At 42.7% G+C, this 25,376-nt stretch overlaps 1 protein-coding gene and 1 long non-coding RNA gene across 2 annotated transcripts in view; one reads left to right on the forward strand and one right to left on the reverse strand.

Annotated features, from left to right (window-relative positions):
• Positions 1 to 25,376, reverse strand: part of Rarb (retinoic acid receptor beta) — a 349,488-nt gene that overhangs the window by 192,377 nt on the left and 131,735 nt on the right. The window lies entirely within an intron of this gene.
• The window catches only part of LOC103159534, a 30,630-nt gene continuing 27,993 nt past the window's right edge, over positions 22,740 to 25,376 (forward strand). The window contains exon 1 of the long non-coding RNA XR_003479870.2: positions 22,740 to 23,097. This is a non-coding gene — a long non-coding RNA (uncharacterized LOC103159534). The remainder of the gene's footprint in view (positions 23,098 to 25,376) is intronic.

The raw sequence follows: 25,376 nt of genomic DNA on the forward strand, positions 1-25,376 counted from the left end.
ACCTGCATTGAGTTTCTGCAGAGGGCCCTTCCCCACCCTGACAGATGTCCCCTCAGATTGTAGGCCCAGGTAAAGCCTTTCTTTCCAAAGTTGCTTTGACAGGCATTTTATCACAGCAACAAAAAAACCAATGAATCAAGAAGCTAAGTCAACAAATGGTGCTGGCACAATTGGATTCGAACATGCAGAAAATTGCAGATAGATCCATACTTGTCACCATGCACGAAACTTAAGTGCAAATGGATCAAAGATCTCTCCATAAACCCAGCCACACTGAATCTTTTAGAAGAGAAAGTGGGAACAACCCTTGAACAAATTGGCACAGGAGAACGATTCCTGAACATCACGCCAGAAGCACAGACACTGAGGTCTGCAATTAATAAATGGGACCTCTTGAAACTGAGAAGCTTCTGTAAGGCAAAGGACACAGTCAGTAAGACAAAACGACCACCCACAGAATGGGAAAAAATCTTCACCAGCCCCACATCTGACAGAGGACTGATTTCCAAAATATACAAGGAGCTCAAGAAGCTAGCCACCAAAACACCATACAATGAAATTAAAAAGTGGGGTGCAGAACTAAACAGAGATTTTTCAACAGAGGAATCTGAAATGGCTGAAAGACACTTAAGAAAGTGCTCAAAATCCTTGGCCATCAGAGAAATGCAACTCAAAACAACTCTGAGATACCACCTCACACCTGTCAGAATGGCTAAAATCAAAAATACCAATGACAACCTATGCTGGAGAGGTTGTGGAGAAGAAGGAACACTCCTCCATTGCTGGTGGGAGTGTGAACTTGTAAGACCACTTTGGAAATCAGTATGGCGGTTGCTCAGAAAAATGGGAATCAATCTACCTCAAGATCCAGCCATTCCTCTCTTGGGTATATACCCAAATACTGCTTGTCCATACAACAAGGACATATGTTCAACCATGTTCATAGCAGCATTGTTTGTAATAGCCAGAACCTGGAAACAACCTAGATGCCCCTCAACTGAAGAATGGAAAGAGAAAATGTGGTACATTTATACAATGGAGTACTACTCAGCAGAAAAAAGCAATGGAATCTTGAAATTCGCAGGCAAATGGATGGAACTAGAAGAAACCATCCTGAGTGAGGTAACCCAATCACAAAAAGACAAACATGGTATGTACTCACTCATATATGATTTTTAGACATAGAGCAAAGGTTTACCAGCCTATAATCCTCTACCCCAAGGAAACTAGAAATCATGAATGACTCTAAGGGATAAATGGACCCCAGGAATGGGAAATGGCATGAACTCCCGAGCTAATTGAGAGCATGAGGGTAGGGAAGTGGGTGCTGCCACAATAAGAGCACAAGATGAAGAGTAGAGGAGAAGAAATGGAGGAGCAGATATATTGAGTTGGGGGAAGAATAGAGGAGAGAGAGCAGGATGAGAGATACCATACCAGAGGGAGTCACTATAGGTCCGAGAAGAGATCTGGAACTAGGAAGATCTCCAGAGACCTATAAGGATGACACGATCTGACAGTCTGGGCAGTGGAGGAGAAGTTGGCCTAGAAACCCTTCCCCTAGAATGAGATTGATGAATACTCTCTATGCTATTCTAGAGTCCTCATCCAGTGGCTGATGAGAGCAGAGACAGACATCCACAGAAATACACTGAGCTGAAATCTGGAACTCAGTTGAAGAGAGGGAGGAATGAAGAACGAAGGGGTCTGTACCTGGTTGGAGAAACCCACAGAAACAGTTGGCCTGAAAAAGGGAAAGCATATCGACCCCAGATGCTCTTTGGGAGGACAGTACAGGACTAATCCAGCCCCCTGATCATGGATGCCAATGGGGAGGCCCCTGCACTCCTGGGAGCCTCTGGAGGTGGACTGGCGTTTTGCCCTGGTGGGTGGGAGGGACTTCGAGAGCCCATCCCACTTGAAGGGATTCGCTCTGTCTCTGAACACATGGGGAGGGGCCTAGGCCCAGCACAGGAAGATTTGGTGGACTTGGTGGAGCCCTGGTTGGGGGCCCTACCCTGCCTGGGGAGTGGCGGGTGGATGGGGTGGGGGGTAGGTTGGAGGTGGGGGAGAAGGAATGGGGGTGGGGGGAGGGAGAGGGAGAGGGAAAGTACATGTGAAAATATTAATAATTTAATAAAAAAAAGAAAAAAAAAGAAGCTAAGTCAAGTTAATATTTGAGTGACAAGTTAAAGGAAGTTGGGGAGTAGTCTTCATGGCATCTGTGTGAAAAACAGTGTAAGGACTCTCAGGTGAATATCTGCCTAGCTTGGAAGAGGAGTAGGAGGAAGGCAACCATGTTGCTGCACACCTGCAAACCCAGTGCTTGAGAAGCTGAGCCAGGAGGATTTGTGTAAGGTTATCTTTGGCCATGTAGAGAGATGCCATCCTCAAAAATGGAAAAGATAATGAAGGGGAGGAGGAGCTGGGAGACAAAGATGGAAAGAAGGATCAGAAAAGAAAACATAAAATAATCTCATAAATGCTGGAAGTGCAGGGACAGAAGCAAATACATTCAACAAATACATGAAAGCCAAAAGCATAGAAGCAGCCACACATCTAACAGATGAAACAGACCGTAAAAACTGGGCTTGGTGGCTGTGGTAGTTTGAATGTAATCAGCACCCACAAGTTCATAAAAATGGCACTATTAGAGGGGTATGTCTATGTTGGAGTGGGTATGGCCTTGTTGGAGGAAGTATGTCACTGTGAGGATAAGCTTTGAGATTTACTATGCTCAGGATTCCACCTAGTGCCCCTGTTGCCTGCAAGATAAAAAATTTTCAGTTGTTTCTCCAGCACCAAGCCTGCATGCACGCTGCCATGCTCCCTGCCATGATGATAATGGACTGAACCTATGAACTGTAATTGAGCCACTCCAATTAAATGTTATTATTTATAAGAGTTTTTGAGGTCATGATATCTCTTATAGCAATAGAAACCCTAACTAAGACAGTGGCACATACCTGTAATCCCAGAACTTGGGAGGCAAGATAGGAGGATTAGTGGTTCAAGTTCAGCCTTACCTATATGAGACCTTGCCTCAAAACAAACAACAAAACAAAGCAACACAAAAAAGTGTTAAAAAAAGAAAGGTTAATACTACTACTATTACTAATGGGATTAACTCAACAAGAATAATCAAGAAGAATGATAATTTAGAATATATATATATAATATATATATATATATTTCCAGTGTTGGAAGAGCTACACACACATGCACACACACACACACACACACACACACACACACACACACACACACACACTGTTTGATCTTACAGGTAGACTTGAATATGACAGTAGTTGGGAACTTAAATGGCCCACCTTTGAAAATAAGCATCATCCATATAATCAACAAAAAATCAATATAAACTATGCCAATAGGTCAAGAGATAGTTATAAAAAAAGTCATCCATTATCTGTATATAGAATAATACTCTGATTTTTGACAAAGAAGCTAAATTTATAGGATGGAATAAAGAAAGCATCTTCAACAAATGGTGCTGGCATAACTGGATGCTGGCATGTAGAAGACTGCAGATAGATCCATGTCTATCACCATGCACAAAACTTAAGTCAAAATGGATCAAAGCCCTCAACATAAATCCAGGCACACTGAACTTATTAGAAGACAAAGTGGAAATACCCTTGAATTAATTGGTACAGGAGACCACTTCCTGAACATTACACCAGTAGCACAGACACTGAGATCAACAATTGATAAATGGGACCTCCTGAAACTGAGAAGGTTCTGTAAGGCAAAGAACACAGTCAGCAAGACAAAATGGCGGCCCACAGACAGGGAAAAGATATTCACCAACCCCACATCTGACAGAGGGCTGATCTCCAAAATATACAAAGAACTCAAGAAGCTAGTCTCTAAAACACCAAACAATCCAATTAAAAGGTGGGGTACCGAACTAAATACACAATCCTCAATAGAGGAATCTAAAATGGCTGAAAGACACATAAGAAAGTGTTCAACATCCTTAGCCATCAGGGAAATGCAAATCAAAACAACTCTGAGATACCATCTTACTCCTGTCAGAATGGCTAAAATCAAAACACCAATGACAGTTTATGCTGGAGAGGATGTGGAGAAAGGGGAACACTTCTTCACTGCTGGTGGGAATGCCAACTTGTACAGCCACTTTGGAAATCAGTATGGCGACTCCTCAAGAAAATGGGAATCAGTCTACCACAAGATCCAGCAATTCCACTCTTAGGCATATACCCAAAAGAAGCACATTCATACAATGAGGACATCTGTTCAACAATGTTCACAGCAGCACTATTTGTAATAGCCAGAAATTGGTGATTTTCTAGACACACAGACATATCAAACTGAAACAGGGAGGAGACAGAAAACCTGAACAGACTGAGCCAGTAATGAGACTGAACTGAAACAAAAATTCTCTAAACAAGAAAGGGCAGAATCCAGGTGGCTTCACTGTCAAATCTCACCAACTGTAACGAAAAGACCTCTTTACTGTAAGTCTTGAACAAGGTGGAGTCCTTCTAAACTCATTCTACCAGGCTAGAATTATACACATGCAAATCTATTGGCCTACATCCCTGAAAAATATGGATATAAATGTTCTCAACACAATACTAGAAGATTGTCTTCAATAACACATAAAAAGATTTCACACCATGATCAAGTTTCATTTACTCAGTTATACAATGATAGTTCAATATGTACATACTGACAAATGTAATGTATCACATTAACAGTTGAGATAAACAATAACATCTTCTTAGCCGATATAGAAAAAGAATAAAGGCCAGTGTCCTATATGATAGACAACCTCAAAAGGTGGTGTAGGAAGAGACTCTGAACACAATGCAGGCTGTTTATGACAGACATGCAGCCTCCAGCTTGCTGCACAGGGAAAGAGTAAGCCAGTTCCTCTATGATAATGAACAAACCAACTTCCACTGTTACCATCCTCATCCAGCAGCCTAATGAAAGCCTTCGTCAACATAGGAAAGCAAGAGAAAAAAATTCAAGCTTCAGGAATTGAAAAGGAAAAGTTCTACTTGTAAATAATGAATTGGAAATTTAAAAATAGGCAGTGGAGCCAGGTGTTGGTGGTTCATGCCTTTAATCCCAGCACTCGGGAGCAGAGGCAGGTGGATCTCTGTGAGTTTGAGACGAGCCTGGTCTACAAGAGCTAGTTCCAGGACAGCCTCCAAAGCCACAGAGAAACCCTGTATTGAAAAACCAAAAAAAAAAAAAAAAAGTCAAACAAACAACAACAACAACAACAACAACTAATAGCCAGTGGAGAAGATTTTACATGTTGTTGGGACAAAGAAATGAAATTTGTTTGGCAACAGACATGCCTATTACTTGTTCTGATCAAAGTGTGTGTTATGCACTTGTGTTGAGATGACTTACTGTAGCCTGTAAGCATGAACAGCTAAAATGGACAGCTAAAAGTAGAATACCTTCAATAGACTAAAACAGCCAGAATATTTATTGTGAATACGATATAAGCATGTTAAAATGAAACATTTAAATACCCCCCCTTTCTTTTATAATTTTCTGTAAGATTAGCTTTTGCTCTCTTTTTTCCCTAGGTTAAGTTCTCTAGTCTATGGATCTCAAGTTTTTCAGTGAAATGAAGAAACTGGACTAGAAGGTTCTAAATTTTCCATAAATGCTTCCCTTTGAAAAGCTCAGAATATATCTGTCAATCATGGAGGTTGCTAGGGATGGTCCTTTTCTCTGACCCATGCTTATTGTGACAAGAAAGGCCACCAACACCAGATCTAGTAAGCAGTCTAGAACTCCTTTGCATCAACTTGAAAATAAAACTGTTTCCTGTTTTTTGTTTTGTTTTTTAAAAAAACTAATTTCTAAGGACAACATTGAGCATCTTCTAGTTCATGGCTAAAAAGTGTTTCTGAGTACCTTTGTGGCCTTTATTCTGTAATTATGAAGGTTATATGTGTTAGAGATGCCTGCCCACAGACTTACAATACGACACAAATATCTAAACTGTGACTCATAGACTAAAGCCATTTTAGTCGCTTATGAAGCCTTGAGAGGCACTGCACTATCTTCAAGTCTGACAAGTGTGGATCATGTTTCCTCATGGACATCATGATGGTTTATGAGTGGCTCTCCTCAAAGCTGTTTGGGACATATCATCTGATGGGTGGAGGATGGGTGGCTAGAAGTGGAGGTCAAGCACAGGTGGGGAGGGACAAACAAACTTCCAACCAAAGGAATTCCCATGGAAACCCTAAGTAGCTTCTGTGCCGCTATGACAAAGCAGTTAAGATACAGGGGATTGTATTAGATTACCTCAGAGGCTAGTCAAAGGGAAAGCTGCTATCAAAAACAGAGTGGAGGGAAAGACTTGGTGGGGGAGACCCACTCAGTCTTTAAATAACAACCCAAACAGATCAAAAGAAAAATCATCGCTCTCATGACAGCTGGCCCATCATTGGGAGACAGACTTCTGCTTGATCACACAACAATGTCTATCGATTCTTCCAATAGTCAGTCCCTCTGCAGCCAGGTCTATGGAAAGCACACACAGTGTGCTCTTTTCACATGTCAGGAAGTCTTTAAGTGCTACCCAGATGCCAGCTAGATCAAGTTTCTGTAAACTTTACCACCAGGGTACAGTATCTATAGGGGATAGTATCTATAGTTTAGTTCTATAGAGACAAAAGGGGTCCCAGACCTTTCCCAACACAACTCAACAGATGCAAGTGAAACAGAGCACACAAGTTCATAGCTGCCACTCTAGAAGTGGGCGGGGGAAAGGTACCCAAAATGCTGACTTCTAAGACCATCAAAGAGAAGGAATGGATTGTCTTACAGCCTTCAACAGCAGTAAGCATGGGCTCAGTGTGTAGTTGCTTTTGTTGGTTGTCTTTTTTGAGAAACAGATTTACAGTGCAGCCCAGGCTGGTGGCATGGAACTGCTGATCATCCTGCCTCCACTTACCCAGTGCTGGGATTACAGGCCTCTGCCACCATAAACCCTCAGGCTACTTCTTTGTCTCTTTGCATGTATATGTATATAGGAAGCATGTATGCTTGTGTGCATCTTTGTATGGCTGTGCATGCATGTGTGTATTTGCACACATTTGAAAACCAGACATGGATGTCAGATATCGTTCTTGTTTGCTTTGTATTTACTGAGACAGTCTCTCACTGAACTTGCAGCTTGTTGATTTAGTTACTCTAGTTAGCTAGCTTATCCAGAGTTCCTGTGTTAGTTCGCAAGCGCTGGGATTACAGGCAGGCTCTCACATCTGTCTGCTTCTAAGTGGGACCTGGGGATTTGAAGCCTTGTCCTTATGATTCTGAGGTAAATGCTTTTATTCGCGGAGCCAGCCCTCACTCAGGCTGTTTCCTAAGTGTGGTCACCTCCATGTTCTCCAAACATGTTTAACTCTGTTACCCATGATAAAACTCGCTAAAGACTAAATGAAACTGTTAGGTTATTTAAAGCATAATAACCAGCTGGGAAGTCCAGTTTGGTTTCCTCTGAGACCCTGAAAAGGCAGGCATGGAGGCAACCAGGCCAGTTCCTCTTCTATACCACAGGAGTGTGGCGAACACTTTAATTGCTATAGCATGGAATATCTGCCACAGCTTAGAGCATCCCCTCCTCACTTTGTCTAACATAGCATACAATAAATAAGCGACTCCAAGAGGATATTAACAAAGTTTGGGAACGAGAAGACAGACTCCCAAGGGGGACTAAAGAGAGGAGAGGATGCCATAGGTGAAAGGTTCAGGCATTACGCTAGAATCCACTCAGGCAGTACCTTGGTCAGCCCAGAGTTCCATGGGAACTAAGCCTGTACGCAGGTGTAAAGGACCCCTTTAAAAGACATATCACCCCACTTACGTGCTCTCTCTCTTCTCTTTTGCTCTCTTCTTCTACTCTCTCTTCTCTTATGCTTTCTTCTCCTACTCTCACACCCTCTTCTCTTTGTTCTCTTTTCTCTCCCTTACTTCTCTCTTTCCTTCCTCTCTGTCTCCCCAGCTCTCCCCCTCCCCCACCTGGAATAAACTATGGTTAATGTATTTCTCCTCATGTCTCATCTTGTTCCTCTTTTTAAAAATATTTTTAAACTTTTACAAAATAACGACAATCAGGCTCTCAGGAGCTTGACCCGGCTTAGCATCCACGAAGACCACAGTCTCCTCCAGGATTTTCCCAGTTACTCTCTTTGTAAGCGTGCAAAAATTAATGGGGATTTTCCTGATTATTAAGTGCAAAAGCATGAGAAAATTCTGTGAGTCACATGACACACTTGAGTGCTGTGAAATTTACGGCGAGTCAGTCTTTGAGTTAGGCTTAGATTACTATCGTTCAGACAGTTCCAAGAATAGGAAAATGTATTTGTCTCAGAAATTGTTCTTCCTATGGACTACAATGTTTGACCAAATATTGCTAACATTTTTCGGGGGGAAGGGGCAGGAGGAAATACACAGATTCTGTCAGTCTGATGAAAGTTGTGACTCCCCAGCATAGGGGACATCGAGTTGCAATGCACTGTGATTTATTTTCCTGTAATTCCCAAACTCTCAACTTCTCATGTGCAGGACAGAACCACACAAGGTCACAGTTTATTGACAGAACCCCCAAGGTCTCAGAGCTTTCCTCATGAAATTCTCTGCCTCTCTCACAATTATCTGGCCAAAGAAGGATGTTTTGAGGTAAGAAAAATGGAAATGCTCAGTGTTTTTGAAATTATTCTGAATCTCCCCAGTTGGTAGATGAACAACCCTAACCACAGTCTCTCCTTCCTCCCAGGGATTCAAACTTCCAGTTATGTTTCAGAAACTAAGAGGACCAGTTTCTAGGGAAAACAGGAATCATAAAAAAAAACAGGAAGGAAATGGACTTTTATAGGTGTCCTCATTTGGTTTTACCCAGTTCAGGAAGGAAATTGAAGTGGGCTTCTTTGTTAAGTTCCATCACTGCTTCAGCCATTCATGATTTATTCACTAGTTGATTTAAACAAGTTTTCACTGAGACTCTGGCTACGTGAAGCATGGCACAGTGATCTGCTGTGAGTGCAACAGATATGTTGGTAAAGTACTGTGTCATTTTCAAGACAGGTTTCCTGCCTGCTCATGCCAGCCTTATCATTGCCCAGCAACAAAGGAGGTGAATGAGATGGCCAAAGTACATGCATTACACTATCAAAGGTCTACAGATTAAACTGAAGGCCATTGTACGTTGAGGCTGTCTCTAAAAGGCAGTGGTGTGTGTGAGAGCCTCGCTTTATTTCTATATTATACTTAATGTATAACAGGGGGAAAATTATCACCATTCCAGTTATATAGATTGGAAAAAAATCCCTGCAAAAGTGAAGTGCCGCAGGATGGATACTGATGAGCCATGACCCAGAATCCAATCTGTTCAGCACCCAGTTTGACATTCCTTCTACGATACAGAGTCCACTGGGGAGGTGGAAAGTAATGCCTGAGGTTATGTGGTCCCTAAGTGGTTACAGAAAATTATGACTGGGGGTGTGTGAAGTTGAATTATAACTGCTTACAAGTAGGTGACTGAAATGCTTGTCTTCTCATGTTACATGGGTCAGACTTGAGAATAATGAGCAGTGTGTTTGTGAGATGTGTGTAGCACTAATTCTAATTGTTCTTGATAATAAAAACTCAGAGTCAGATATTGGGGTTAGTGTTGATATTTTGCTTGTGACTTAATAAAGTGTACCTGAAGACCAGAGTGCAAAGTTAGTTACACAAGTTAGCCACAGAGACCAAGTAGTGGTGGCCACACCTTTAATCCCAGCAACCACACTAGTAAGCCATAGAGGCCAGGCGGTGGTTGGCACACATATTTAGTCCCAGCACTCAGAAGACAGAGGCAGACAGATCTCTGTTAATTCAAGAATACCCTGAGCTACACGAAATTGATCCAGTCTAAAAGAGAAACAGCTCACAAAAAGGTGATCTCAGCACTTGGAATCGCATGCCTTTAATCCCAGCACTAAAGAGAAATATAAGGTGGAAGGAGACAGTGCAGTCTGAGATTTGGTGGAGACAGATGCAGTCTGGAGATAGGATCACCCTTTTGGTCCGAGCAACGGTAGAGGTGAGAACTCACTAGTGGCTGACCAATGTTTCTCTGATCTTCAGCTTTAGCCCCAATATCTGACTATGAGTTTTTATCATTAAGAACAATTAGAATTAGTGCTAGAGTCATGGGACTGGAAGTAGAAGGAAAGACTGGAAAAGACAAACAAAACATTAAGTTCCATACATACAGGAGCAGGCTAAATCTACACAAACCAGAGAAGCAATGCTGAAGACAGACTCACTAGATAAAGAGAGGCAAGTGCAAAATAGCAAGTGGTAGAATTTAGAAATAAATGACTCTTTACGGTAATTTCTCAGCCTCATTTGAAAACTCATAAAGCTTTCAGACTGGCAGAATGACCACCACACACTGAGAAGTAAATGACCTCCACACATGTGTGAACTAGGCTGATTGATAAGAGACAGGCTGGACATACATGTTCCACACATGGCAGCCACTAATGACCAGAGCAGATTCGAGCACATGAAGTTCATTAGAAAAATTGGATTATTTTTCATCAGTCAATAACTGATTAAAAGAGCAAATCAGTAGGAGAATGGTCACAGGCAAGATGCCTAAGCTGCAAGGACATGTTTTCAAGGGGTAAGTGTAGAAGAGAAACAGATAATAAAATACAGATTGAGAGTGATGTGAATGAGTGATATGGGGGAAAGGTGAGGAGAGAGAAAGCTTGCAAGAAGACTTGCTCCTTATAATGGAGGCGTTTGATAAAGCCAAACTCATGTTTCTTCCACCACAACGTTTGAAAACAAGAACACAAAGCCTAACTCACCAAATAAAAGTGCTGGAAGTGCTACAGAAACCTGTGATTGGTGTTGACTGATACCTCAGAATAATGACACCATGGGGACTGGCAAGGGAGTGCGCCATATCATGAAGAGGCATACAGTCCTGCTCTGTGGAAGAGAAGCCAACCCTGCAAGGTGCTACAGCATGGCTGGTGACCGGGAAGTCGTACCTCATACATATTCTCTGATGTGATTTTTTTCTACTCATCTATCCAGTATAGAGCTACCTAGGCGCCAGGCACTGTTTTTGGTACTATGCATACAGTAAGAAAAAAAAGAGGCAGGGTGTCTTCTACAAGTTCTCCAATAACCAGCTACACAGCTCCTTCACAAAACACCTGGCACGACTTGGGCAGAGATTAAGATTGCTTCTAAGGCAGGGAGTTAAAGAGAGTTGTCTTCTCAATACAGACCTGTCCTCCTTCCCCAGCAACTCTTTCTTCAGCAATGTCAAGGCTCCTTTCCCCTTGTAAGTCCTGAGACTTACAGCCAACCCCAATTTGTTTACCTAGAGAGATTGTGGCATGGGATACAGAGAACAGTGAACCAGTAGAAACAGAAAATCCAACATCCCATGACTGGGTCAACCATGAGTTTGGTGTACCCCAGAGACTCATGGCTTCTTGTGCTCATGGCCTTGAGTGGACCCTCCTGTTGAGTGTAGACTGTCCCTTTACTCACAGAACCACAGAATATGACTGGACTGATGCTGGGAAGTGCCACACTAAAACCTTAGAGGACCTCTGTTCTTCCTGCTTTTACAATCTGGCATAGCTAGGCATCTTGTAGGCTCAGGCTCATGCTGTTCTTAGAAGCCCAGCATACTATGTGGAGAGACAAGAAAGAAAGATCAAGATCACAGCCAAAGACTCCAGCACAGACAAGTCAGGGGTTGGCGGAGTCAGTTCAGAACTGGGTTTCCCTTTCAGAGCTTAACCACCCTCACAGATCCCACACACAGAAAATCCCTACCAAGAACCAAGAAAATTACAGACATGAATAAATAAACAAAATGCTGGTAGTTTAAGTCATTATGTTTGAGTATAGTTTTGTTACTTGGCATTAGTTAACAAAAACAATGACTCTCAATTGCAGACACAGACACATGTAACTTTTTCTTTTAAGATTTGGTCTGGATTTATTTTTTTCTTTGTAGAATTTTTGAGACTTTTCATTTTAAAATATCTCTTGTGAGGACATTAATTACTGGATTCCAGACAGGAGGGAAAATACATTCTGACTATTGCCTCAAAGACAAGCTGCAGACCTGTCTATCCCACATGGGCCAAGTTTACTTATGTCCTGGGCATAACTCTGTAGGTAGGAGGCTGAACTGAAACTGACCCCAGTATTTCCCAAGTGACAATGCCCCACCCCGAATTCCTGACTACACTATCATCTCATGCAACTGTCATCTGCTAGCAGTCCTCAGAAAGTGCTGGCTATGAGGCCTTGCTCAAAAGGGAGGGACAGTTCTGCATGGCTTCACGCAAAGGAAAGGAAAAGGAAGACAATTAATTCACCCTGGGAACATGCTGAGGACATGAATTTACCAGGTAGTGCAGATTGTCAGCTGAAGCCACCAAGAGCCTGCTCCATCCTTCCTCTGTCCTCTTGGCCTTTTCCGCTTCCACTCCTGGAAGGGAAGGGCAGTGACTGGGGGAGGTGTGGGACATGAAAAGACACTATGATGGAGTATTAGGAGGATGTCAGCTCTTGGTGATACCAGTCTTGAGATCTGTGTCATATAAACCAAAGATCTAGAAGAAAATGTAACTCAAGGAGTCTGCAGGATGAAATTTTCAGCAGTGTCCATACACTTGTCCCCAGGGACAGCAGCCTGAATGTCACCCTGGAAACCTGCTGTGAATGCAAGTTGCTGAGTAGCATCTCAGACTGGCCACCCTGGCCACCCTGGGAAGGGAAGGCAAGTGGCAGACTTTGCTTTGACCAGTTCTGTGACTGGCCTCGATGCTTGCTTAAGTTGAGGATGCACTAATGTGTAAACACAAGAATCAAAAAAGTGAAGCATCCCAAATATTGTCAGTTTAGGAGGAAAACCATTAACCTTTGCTAATGATCAAATTTACTGGTTTTTAATATTCACAAGCACAGACACTGACTTTCTATTCTCTTTTGGTTTCTAAGTTGTATGGTAAGCTATATGCAGTTTGGACAAGTCAAAAGATCCAAGGGGACCTTGTTTCTCCTGCTCTGCGACCACAGCAAGTCTCCCTCCTGCTCCTCTATTCACTTTATGTCACATTGCTGTCAAACTTGAGTTCCGCTAAACTGGCCCAAAAGCCTACGTGACTTAAAGGATTCCTGACAGAAGCCACCAAGTGACCCAGATAACAAAATGAACAAACCTGGCTCTTTTATAGCCTCCTTCCCAACACACCGTAATTCCCAACATAATTCTTTCCCCCACACCGTAATTCTTACAGAAAATAGATTTTAGGGAACACACTAGTTTTTATTTAGTAGAGAGAAGATCAAAATGTTTATGGTTTTATTCATTTCTACTTATAATTTAAATGTCTATTTTTATTGATAATATAAAAAAGCATTAGGATGAGGTTGCATTCATATACATACTGTTCATGTCCCAGGAACACAGTCTCGTGTACTTTTTATTGACAGGATATGCTGAGAAACTCTCTTAAACTGCATTTCATACCAGATTTCTGGATAGGGACAGGTTCTAGATACTGTACACTTAGCCATTTGATGTGTAGGATATGCAATAGAACTTTCAGAAATAGACTGGTGTACACACATACACACAAATAGGTGGCATCAAATATAATTTATACAGAAGTGTGCCATGGGATGAGAGGAAATCAATGTCTTAGAAGTGTGCTTAGCGATTTAGGATTTGAATCTTGTCACTAACCACTGGTGATTTACTTAGCTTTTACCTATATCAAAGCTGTACTTGATCAATCTCATTTCTACTGTGAGGAAACCGAATCTCAGAGCTGTCACAAGGGTGACATTTAAAAACCTTAGGGTGAGATTTGAACTTTGGAAGCTTAGTCAGATTACAGCCTTTTGGTGTCTGGTCTTAAGCCCCTAAGCCCTGGGCAACTCGGATCGGGGTATAGAATGCAAGAAACTGAATGGGGCTGGGCACTTGCCATTTAGAGAGCTCCCATATGGACTTGTAGGCAGTGGTTAAGGCTGGAGAGGGTGGGACTTATCTGAATTGTCTCTGGATTCCCACTGATGGAAGAGTTCATTCCACAGCCCTGGCCTAGACTTTTTTCATGGGTCACACAAGCATCCAGTGAACAAGTGTGAATGAGGAGTCCACTCTTCTCTGTGTTGTGTGGATTTTTTTCTTCATGAAAAGCACATGGCTCACAGAGCTGAGTTTTCTGCCTTAACTGTCTTTATAAAATGCCCAAAGCTGAAGTTTCTGTCACTGTCGGACCTTTCCATTGCACTTTGCCTTCTAATTAGATGTCTTTGTTATGCTTGGAAAAGCTAAGTTTGAACAAAGTAGACTTCAAAGAGAACAATAATAAATTAGTGGGAAAAACTAAGGGTGCCAGGGGTGTCACTTGGCTTGTTACCCATTATTGATAAGTTTTAGACATTGTCACCGGGTGTGTGGCACTGAGCTACTTTCAGACAGGACATATGATAACTGAGGACTTCCCTCTCCTTTTCATGGTCAAGGTTGCTGGCTCATGTGTTCTGGAAGGCAGGAAGCCACATCAGCTCTTCACCTGGGTCTTTGGACTTGACTTCTTCACTCCTTTCAGAACCTTTTGCCCAAGCTTCAGACTTTGTTTCACACTGGTAATCTCATCAGACTCAACTAATATCACTTTATCTCTGGACACACCTAATTATCCAAGCAAGGTCTACATCTCAGCAGCTGAGCCTTCTTGGGGGAAATTCCAAGCTACCTCCTGGTACCATCTGATTGTCCAGTGTGTGCTCCCCAAACCTCACCAACCTATTCTTTCCATGACAGCCTTAAACTTCCCCTTCCTCTAAACACCTGTTCCCATTGCTGTCTCCTCAGGGTACTGTTAAGAGTTGGAAAACAGGCCTGTTTGAACAGTTCTTTGACAAATGTAAAGACAGCTCCACAAGGGTAGGAGTCAGACTCAAATTTGGTCTTCATAGGTTCCTTTTGGATGCACAACCCAGACTGTGAAATTTATTGTTGAATGAGAGAAGAATGATGCTCTTGAACCTTGGCCCCTGGGCCATGTCCCCTCCCAATGCCAGAACACTTCATGTTGCAGCCTTATCCAAACAGTTGGGTCAAAACATCCTGTGTGGATGAAAGCAGCCATCAGTCACTCCAAGCTTCCTGATGAACAGGGAAGAGATAGGCAGGGTGCACCCTGCAGGGGCAGAGTTATGAGTGGTGTCCCACATCAGCCACAGAAGGAAGTTTCCAAGGACAGCATTGTTGGGGATTAGCTCATCAGATACATACAGGAAACGGAATAGAAATAAAAAGCAATGAATTCAATAAAAATGCTAATGCATTTAGCCATCAATATTTAATCATCTGACTATCTAATTAATTAATAAATTAGTTCTGTTTGGAGGGTAGCTCCTTCCTGAAGGCATCTGGGACTAATGGCCACAAAGAAACAATTACAACAACCCTCAAGCCTGTTAAACCTATTTCAGGAGAAATGCTGGCTTTCTCTACTCCTGGTCTCAAGAAAATCCAGGAGTCCTGTAACATGTTGACCTTAGGATGTTCTAATGTGCTCCAGAAAAAGAAGTATCTGAAAGGAATGGAGAGGAGAGAGGAAAAATGAAACGAAAAGAGTGAAACTGTGTCTGAAGGAGATATAGGCACAGAACCCATGGGAGAGTCTGCAGCCCCAGGGCCTGGTCTGGCCAGCTTCCCCACAGATGAGCTGACTGACTACAATCAGTCAGAATTCTCCATCCAAGTTACTCCAGTTACAGGCTTGTAGAACTACAAGTTGGCTGCCCAGGGGTTTTAGCAACAAGTGATTGGGGCGTTTCTTATTCATCAAAAGCTGGCAGATACCTTTCACTCCACAAACTGTCACCTTTTAAGAAACACCCCCCCCCCCGCAACATATATATGGACTTTCTGTGAGCTCATTTGAATTTAGTCTTTTAATGAATTCTTTACAATATAATCCTATCTGCTGATATAAGTATTGCTGGGTAATAGCTATGGGGGAAAATGAGATACTATAATTTCCATTTAGAAGGTTCATCTGATGATGCTTCTTGACAAAAAAACAAACAGCAAAAAGCCAACAAAACAAAAAGCAAAAAAATAAAAACAAAAACCCCAAGTCCATCAAGCAATCCACCACCCCACTCTCTAGAGGTTAACTTTGACTCCCATAGTCCTAAGTAAATAGCTTTGGTAAGTTCTATTGACTTAGGAACTGGTGTTGATGCTATTGAATTAGGGCTTAGAACATGTTTTTCCTTTGTCAGCTAAACTAGAAAACCAGCATCCACAGGTACTTTCTACAGGGCAGCAAATCAAACAATTTGAGCTTCAACATGAATGAGCTCCCATCTTAAGACAGACTCGCTTTTAAAGCAGACACACAGGCATACAAGGGGAAAGAAAGAAAATCCTTAGCATAAATGTATGCTTTAACTTACACACAAACATGCCAGCCACTTCTCAGAGGGCGTGTGTGACATGCCAATTGAAGCTTAAGCCCTAGCAGCTCTCTCTGGCTCCCACGTGCATACAAAAGGCTTAAATGAACAAGGAAAACATGCTGGGATTAGGGTTTGATTTCCCACAGCTTTTCTAGTTATATAGAGTGGCTTAGAGTTATATGGGCTTCAAAAGAAGTGCCAAACAAACAAACAAACAGCCCTGATTTTTATCACCTAGCAGTACAACTTATGAGCCAAGTATCTACCCAGTAAGAGCTTGCCAACCTGTGTTCTAGGTTGCCGATCTTATAGTTGTCACATTGTCAAAGGGGAACAGCATCGTTTGTTTCTATGAACTGGAAAAGTCATCAACCAATACCAAACTGAGACAGTACTCAAATGCAATGCTGATTACAGCTCCCAAAGACAGCCCTTGGCTCCAGGTACCGAACTGGGTATGCCAGAGACATTTTGATGTTACTGCATTTTGATATCACTTCATTTTAATTGATTTGTCAATTCAAAATCTCACAGATATAGACATCACTTAGCACTTAGTTATTCTTGGAACATTTATTTGTAATATATATTATGCAATATAATGTGAATTACATATACGATACATAATATGCATTATATAATTAAATAACACATACATATTACACAAAGTGCGAAACCTTTACATTCATTACCTTTGATTGTTCTGGAAAGAGTTTAAAAATTCTCCATTAACTTAATTTTTAGCTAATTTCAAGCAAGATTGTGAGAAATTAAAAATAAATGGCTTGATCAGTCCTGTGTCCCTTAAGCCCTTAGTTCTGAAAGGGGACCCAAAGTGGTTAGAAGAAGGTTCTGGAATAAACTGTCAGGCTCCTAAATCTTCTGCAGAGGTCTACCAGCAACCTTTCTTTGGTGCACATGCTAAGTCATGTGCTTAAAGATGGCCATGGTCGGTTGGACTACCACTTCCAGCTTCCTGCCACACTTCTGTCTCAGTCATGCTTGAACTGTTCTGACTGTCCATTTTCTGAATCTCAATTGTTTTTCATTCTAAACTGTTTTCTTCCACTCACATCATTATATTCCAAAGGAAAGGGCTCAGATTTTGCCACAGGTGAGCAATGACTTTTAATCATTAGTCCGTGGCTATTATTATTATTATTATTATTATCATCATCATCATCATCATCATCATCATCATCATCATCATCATCATCTAAGGCCTTTCCTTGCATATGTGGTTAAATGGGTGACTTGATGGGAAGCAAGTGGTGCAATTCCTGGAAAGATGCAATGCACATGTGTATCAGACCTGGGATCAGGCCTGTGGAGCCCACTGGAAGAATTTACTTAGTTAGGGTAACTACATTCTAAGGAAAATAATTCGGAAAATTTCCTCTTCAATGTTCCCTTTTCTTGCCTTGAAATACTTTGAGAGGATGCTTCCCACCTCCATTTTCTCTGCTATACAAAGTGCAGACATAAGTGTTGGAGGTAAAGAGCAGAGACAGGGAAAGAAAAGAAGTCTGTCTTCTCCTGGTTCTTATAGCCTTGACCTTTGTACAGCAATGCACTTTAAAGGCCACAGGGAGAAAATGACAAATGTTCCTCTGAGGAAGACATTGGTCAGGAATATTGAATATGAAGTGTGTTCTTCTGGACCAGGAAAGCTCAGAGCAATGCCACATGCCCCCCTTCTGACCCATGTAGTGAAGAGATGAGCAATTGGTGGAAGCCATGCAACACGTGTCCACACAGATGTGCATATTGACCATTACGCCTGTCCTTGCGCATAGGGCAGTGGTGGCACACACCTTTAATCCCAGCACTTGGGAGGCAGAGGCAGGTGGATCTCTGTGAGCTTGAGGCCAGCCTGGTCTATAGAGTGACTTCCAGGACAACTAGAGCTGTTACACAGAGAAATCCTGCTTCTAAAAACCATTTAAAAAAAAGAAAGAAAAAGAAAACAATATCTGGAACATTCATTTTTTTCTATCAAACACTTCACTACCCAAAAGAAAAACACATGCTTGCATAATGTGTGTGGAGGTGAGCCAGGAACACACTGTATCATGGAGGGCTGACTGCTGTTTCCCTTATGTTGTGAGTACTGGCATCTCTCTGTGTTGTTCTCCCCCCAGAGTAGCCCTGGACTCCATAGCTCAACTGTCAAGGCCACAGCCTCTACTGATTTAGGTTCTTTAGTTTCCTCTGTATTTCTGAAACCAATAAGAACAACTCACACTGGCTCCCTTGTTTCTGTCAACTGGTCTGTGGAGAAAGGCTAGCTGCTGAGGCAGAAGACTGCAACATGGGACATGCCTACCTCCAGCTGCATGTGGAGAAAACCTGATTACCCAGGCTTAAACAGAGGTAATGTTTGTCATAGCTTGTCCTGAATGTGCAGTTAGCCATCTTGCTTATAAACAGGGGAAAGAGGTGCTTGGTGCCTCTTTGTCTCTCCATTTCCTTAGAAAGCAAATGTCATCTCGGAACAGTCTCAGCAGATCTTTTTATTTCATGCACTAGGAAGGTGTCAAACAGCTGTGGGGAAGAACATAGTGCTGTCTTGTTTACTTTCCTATTGCTGTGATAAAATATGACGAAATTAACTTAAGAGAGAAAGGGGATTTTGATTTAGTACTTTTGACATTCTGGCAAATGTCATTCCAGAAGGATAAGGTCCATCACGGCGGTATGGCAGCAACCAGGGCATGGGTGTGGGATCAGGATGCTGGCTGGTCACATTACATCTGCACTCAGGAAACAAAGTGAACAAGAAGTAGGAGTGGACTCAAAGCCATTTTCTCCAGTGAGACTGCACATTCTAGAGGTTCATTCCCAAACAACACTGACTGCGGGAATCATGAGCTCAAGCATTCGAGGCTATAGGTGACATCTCATCTTCAAATCACAACAGACAGGAAGCCTGACTTGGTGTCACAGCAGCTGGCCAAGTCTTCACCACAAGCTCCATCTTAGATCAGAGACTTGTGTCATGGATGGAACCTGTCTATGGGTGGCAGAGCCTGCCAGGCTGTATTTCAGCACCTGTGACATTCCAGAGGAAACACAAGAGGAGCTGGCTAGTGATAATTCTAACAGGAAATGATTAATGACAACTGTTCTGGGCTCCCACACATAGCACGCACATGAAGCACGATAGTCAAAGTCCCTCAGTGATTAAGGGCAAAAATACAGAAATATTAAGTCGGACTAGGAGCTAAAAGTATATAAATAGAGGAGGCTGAGTATGGGCTCCACTGTCTTTCATAACCTCATATTCCTGAACTAAAATATCCAAAAAAGCTCAAGACCACCCAGCATGCTTCATAGCTTGTGCAACTAGAACTAGGTACCAGCTGAGCATCTGCAGGTGTGTATGTGGACTTTTTGATTCATCCATTCAATATGTGTTTACTGAGGGTCCATCATGTGCCAGCATCACAACAGTGCAGGGATGGGGTGCTGATGAGGCTTTCTTCTATGGGATTTGGTTTCTGCAATGGGCAGGGTATATGTCCTAGTAATCGTGACACATCCTGTGGTGACTCACACACAAATTGAGGAACAACATCCTGATGAGGTCTCTGAAAAAGTTTCCCTTCAACTCATTGGACGTGTAATTTCTACATTTTAGTACTTCTTACAGTACTAAAAGAGGGGAAGAAGCTTCTTTGCTCTCTCTCTGTCTCTCTGTCTCTCTGTGTCTGTGTCTGTGTCTGTCTGTCTGTCTCTCTCTCTCTCTCTCTCTCTCTCTCTCTCTCTCTCTCTGTGTGTGTGTGTGTGTGTAGGCATTTATGTATATATGCACCTGTGCATGAGTGTTTTGATTGTGTGTGTGTGTGTGTGTGTGTGTGTGTGTGTGTGTGTGTGCGTGTGATTGTGCATGTTTGTTTGCATGTGTTCCTTCTGTCATCACCATGACAGACTATCTGGCAGAAACATCCCAAGGGTTTGATTTGGCTCAGAGTCCCAAGGGATATCATGATGGGAATGCATGGAGGCTTAAGTGGATTTACCTATGGTTGTAAGAGAAGGTATAGAAGGTTAGGTGGCAGTGTCCAGGGTAATAAGAGAAGGAATATAGGCCTATCTGCCTCTTGTCCATAGTGGTAGAAGCTTGCTGTGTGGCTTGATCACTTCTTGGTGGATCAGCAAGCAGAAAGCTCAGCCTGGAGGTTTGAAGACACATAATACTATTAAGTTTGTACCGGTTGAAGATGTCCTTGGTGGCATCAGGAGCATCTGTGTCTGTCTGCAGACCTTGCAGACATCCTCTGAAGTTACTTCTGTGACTTTCTCACAAAATGGCATCCAGGACCAGCTTCATGAGTCACACCTTAAATGTCCCAGTGCAAATTCCACTAAGGAAAGGGCTGTAACCTGAGGAATGCACTCTGTCCCCATGGAAGGAATCACTGTGGCAAAACTTACCATCTAGATTATTTTCTCTTGGCTGCAAACAGATTGCAAGGCAATTTGAGACCTGCTAGCTCACTCTCCAGCACTTGTGACAAGACAGAAACATCAGCAGAAGTGACAGATGATGATTCTGAGATGAAATGGCAATGATTCTGTGCCTTCCAGATGCCCAGCAATGAAATTCACAAGCCAATTCTTCATGACTATTTGCTGGGCTTTAATTTGCTCTAAGCTCTGTCAATAGTTCTCTCAAAGAAAAGGCCTTCCCAGAGTTCTTAGCTAGACTCTGACCCACTTCTGTGTTCTTCCTTCTTTCCCAGACAAGTCTTCTTTCTAAAATTTCTTGTTTGTCCCTTCAACAAATGGTGCTTGGGAAACTGGACACTCATATACAGAAGACTGAATCTAGATCCACCTCTCTCACCCTGGACAAAAGTCAATTCAAAATGAATCAAAGACCTTAATGTGAAATGTAAAATCTGATACGTCTAGAGGAAACCTGAGGGAAATAATTCAAGATAGAGCCACAGGGAAGTAGGTTGTTTCTCTCCTGCTTTGTAGAAATTTATGTAAAACCCGAAGAAACCTTCTCTTCATTCTAAAATAAGTTTTTTTTTTTTTTTTTTTGGCATGTGTGTTTGTGTTTGTGTGTTGGGGAAGAAACATGTGTGTGGAGGCCAGAGGATGACATCTGGTACCTTTCTTACTGGCTCGCTCACTGAAGCAGGCTCTGAGTTGAAGCCGGAACCTGCTGACATGACTACTCTGGCTAGCCAGTTTGCTTCAGGGTCTTCTATCTCACTCCCAGCTGCTGGGTTTACAGGAGGGTTAACACATCTACCTCACATTTAAGTGGGTTCTGGGGATTCGAATGCTAGTCCACAGATTTGCCTGGCACATGCTTTAGTTAGCTGAGAAGTCTCCTCAGTCTCCTCTTGCAATGCCCTCTCCCCCCCACCCCCAGCTCTGAGGCATGGCATACATGTGAGGACAACCTCTAGGTAAAAGCTGTCTACTTTTGACCATGTGGGCTTCAGGTCTCCAGGCTTGTGTGGGCAAGCGACTCTACCCACTGAGCCACCTGGCCTACCTCCCTAAGCAACGCTTTGTTTTGCTTATACTCACACATTGAATCAAACGTCCAGGGCTTCCTGAGAAATGAAAGCAGATGCAGGACTCAAAATAGGAGGGCTGTGTTTTCCACTGTATAGCATGGACTTGGCAGGGTGGCTTATCACTTTGAACATTTACCAGAAACAGGTCTCAGTGGGAGTGTGCTTCAATCCAGCACTCACTCAAGCATCTGGAAAACCACTTCTGTCCCATCAAGGTGAAGGTAGCTCACCAGGGATGTGCCCTAAAGGGATGAAAATCACTGAACCCCATTGAGAAGAAAACTATAGAAACAAAGTCTCTTTCTCTCCTTTCAAAGTTCTTCAGGATGCCCTGGCACCAGCCTTGACCCTGGCAGAGGTATCATGACCTCCTGTTCTTCTTGAGATGAAGGGTGTCGGTAGGTGGCTACCCCAAGTGCAGTCTCCCTTCTCATGCTCAATCCAGCAGTCGACAGGCTGAAGTTCCTTTCCATAAGCCCAGAGTAGGATCCACAAATCTGACTCTGGCTCTTTGGCATGCTGCAAGCATGTGGCTGTCTCCACAGTAGGGCTCTTCTTAATTTATTTCTCAGGAATTTCTCAGAAACTGCATTAAATCAAACGACTGTGCTCACATTACTGAGGTCCAAGTAATTCCATGGGAACTTCCAAGGACTAACTTCCAGAGAACACACAGAGTGCCAAGTGTTGATGTATATGTGATTAGTCAGTGCAGTGCTGGCTTCCCTGTGAATGTGATTCACTGCACTGACGTAGTCCAGCCATGGCTATAGCACAGGACCTAGAGACCAAGATCCCTGTGCACTGTGGATGGACCTGTGAAATGAGATGGTCCTTTCTCTGGAAAAGCTGTCAGATGAGCTCAATGAATCTCAGATGAGCTGAGCGGATCTCGGAGGAGCTGAATGGATCTCAGATAAGCAAAATGGACCTCAGATGAGCTGCATGAATCTCAGAGGAGTTCAATGGATCTCACATTGGCTGATTGCATCTCAGATTGGGTGTGAGGTTTCCTTTGGTGATCAAGGTAACAGAATTAGTTTCTGGGGACCTGTTTATCTAGTGAGTTTCAGAAGGTTTTACTATCTTCAGGCAATGTGACTCCCATCTCTGTTAACGTAGTCTCAGGTTTGTTAGGTCAGAATGGATATCAATCTTTTGAACAGAAGAATAATTGCTGTAACAGTGTCAGGCCAGAGAGACTCAATATCTTTCATCATGGTGGTGGTCCTGCTGTTTAGAATGGTTCAGCAGCAGAATGGTTTAGATGATGTTCCTAAGGACTCCCTTGCTGCAGGTAGAGGACTAGTGGTGTGTGTGTGTGTGTGTGTGTGTGTGTGTGTGTATGTGTGTGTGTGTGTATATCTGTGCATGTGTGTACATGTATGTTGTGCGTGCATGTGTGTGTGTGTATGTGTGTGTATGTGAGTACATTTGTGTTTATGTGTGCATGTGTTTTCTTATGCATATGGAGGTTAAAAGTTGATGTCTTCCTCAATTGCTCTCCACTTCAGGTTTTGAGACAGGGTCTCTCGAAGAACCTGGAGCTCAATGATTGGTCTAACTGACTGGCTAGCAAGCCCCAGGGCTCTTCCTAATTTTAGCCACCAATGTTGGACTTGCAAACAGTACAGCCATGCCTAGCTTTTTGTTTGGGTGCTAAACTGACATCCTCATGCTTTCCTGGCCAGTGCTTTGCTAGCTGAGTCATTTCTCTAGCTTCCTGTTGAAGGTTATCTTGAGAAACGCCACGTGATCCTGGTGGGTAGTGGCCATTCACCAGGTAGTTCATGAGTATCTTAATTGCTTTAGTGACATGTACAGTTCAATTGGTGCGAACCTTTGAGGGTTAGCCTTACTTTCCTTGATGAAATTGAATAAATGAATAGATGATTTAGACTCTGAAAACATGTTTAACAGAAATCCATGTAAGTTTTCATGGGGGAGTCTGGTTTACTCAGTCTTCTGAGCTTTAAAAGGAGGCTCCTTGTATGCTGGTAGTCACATGGTGGCCATTTGCTAAAGTAACCTGAGAGTGTAAAAGATTCTGGCTAAAACCATTAGGAACTGACATTGAGTGAGTCTATATAACACACACTCCTCCAGCCATCTTTCCAAAGAGTAGGCAGATCTCTCTCTCTCTCTCTCTCCCCATCCGTGTGTGTGTGTGTGTGTGTGTGTGTGTGTGTGTGTGTGTGTTTCTCATTCCCTTTAGTTTACATACCAGCTCTAGATAGTGTCACACAGTCCAACTATGAGATCAAGACACTAACAAGAGCCTGGGATGTGCTAACAAGATTGTCCCCTTAGCAGACACAGGTCTGCATGCTGTCTTCAAGCCTCCCTTCCATCCTCCCTACAGCAAAAGAGGATGGAACTCAGAAGTTTGTTGGATTTGGAAATTATGGAATATGGCCCCACAGTGATCACCATCCCAGAAACTTTTATGTCTCTTTGCCTCATTTAATATCTCCTGCACTCGTGCCTGTGTGTGTGTGTGTGCTTGCATGCACATGCATGAACACCTACTCCGTTGCTCAAGAATGACAATTAAGATAGACAGTAAATACCTGTCCTATAATTTAAGGTGGTAGTAAACAGTGGATGGGAATGAAGCCGTGTGAGGGTTGGAGGCTAGCAGAATGTTGGGCTACAGGGATGTCACTCATTGAAAGACTCACAAAAAAGATTAGGTACTGCCAGAACCAAGAGTGGGAGATGTAAGGGGAAGATGTGCAGGGATTGGTGAAAGAATATTCTAGCATATGATAGATTCTGATGACACCCAATGAAGGCCTCACCATCCAGGGGGAGCAGCAAGGGTATGTGATAGGTAGGGTTTTAGTTGGGGAGGGTGGTAGGGGAGGACGGGAGGGAGAAGGAAACTGGGATTGTCATGTAAAACAATCCTGTTCTAGTTCAAATAAAAAAATCTGAAAAAAAAAAAAGAATCTTCTAGCAGATGACAGCAGGAGCAAACGCCTCAAGGCAGTGAGATATTTAATATTCCAATCATACCACACAGTTCAGAGCTTCCACTAGACCAAACAATGGTGCTTGGAGGTGGAATGAGCCATATATAATTCTGGCTACAGCCTTTGGAGATTGGGGTTATCTTCTGCTAGAGTGAGGGAACTTTCTATAATTTTTTTCAAAAGGAACAAAATATTTCCTTATTGAGCCACAGTGGTGGTGATTAAGATTTTGAATTTGAAATTGTATTTTTAAGAAAATGCTTTGGGGCTGTCAGTGGTTAAAAGCACTTACTGCTAACCCTGAGCAACTTGAGTTCCATCCCTGGGACCC

Source organism: Cricetulus griseus (assembly GCF_003668045.3).
Source record: "Cricetulus griseus strain 17A/GY chromosome 1 unlocalized genomic scaffold, alternate assembly CriGri-PICRH-1.0 chr1_1, whole genome shotgun sequence".
In the NCBI taxonomy this organism is placed as follows: domain Eukaryota; kingdom Metazoa; phylum Chordata; class Mammalia; order Rodentia; family Cricetidae; genus Cricetulus; species Cricetulus griseus.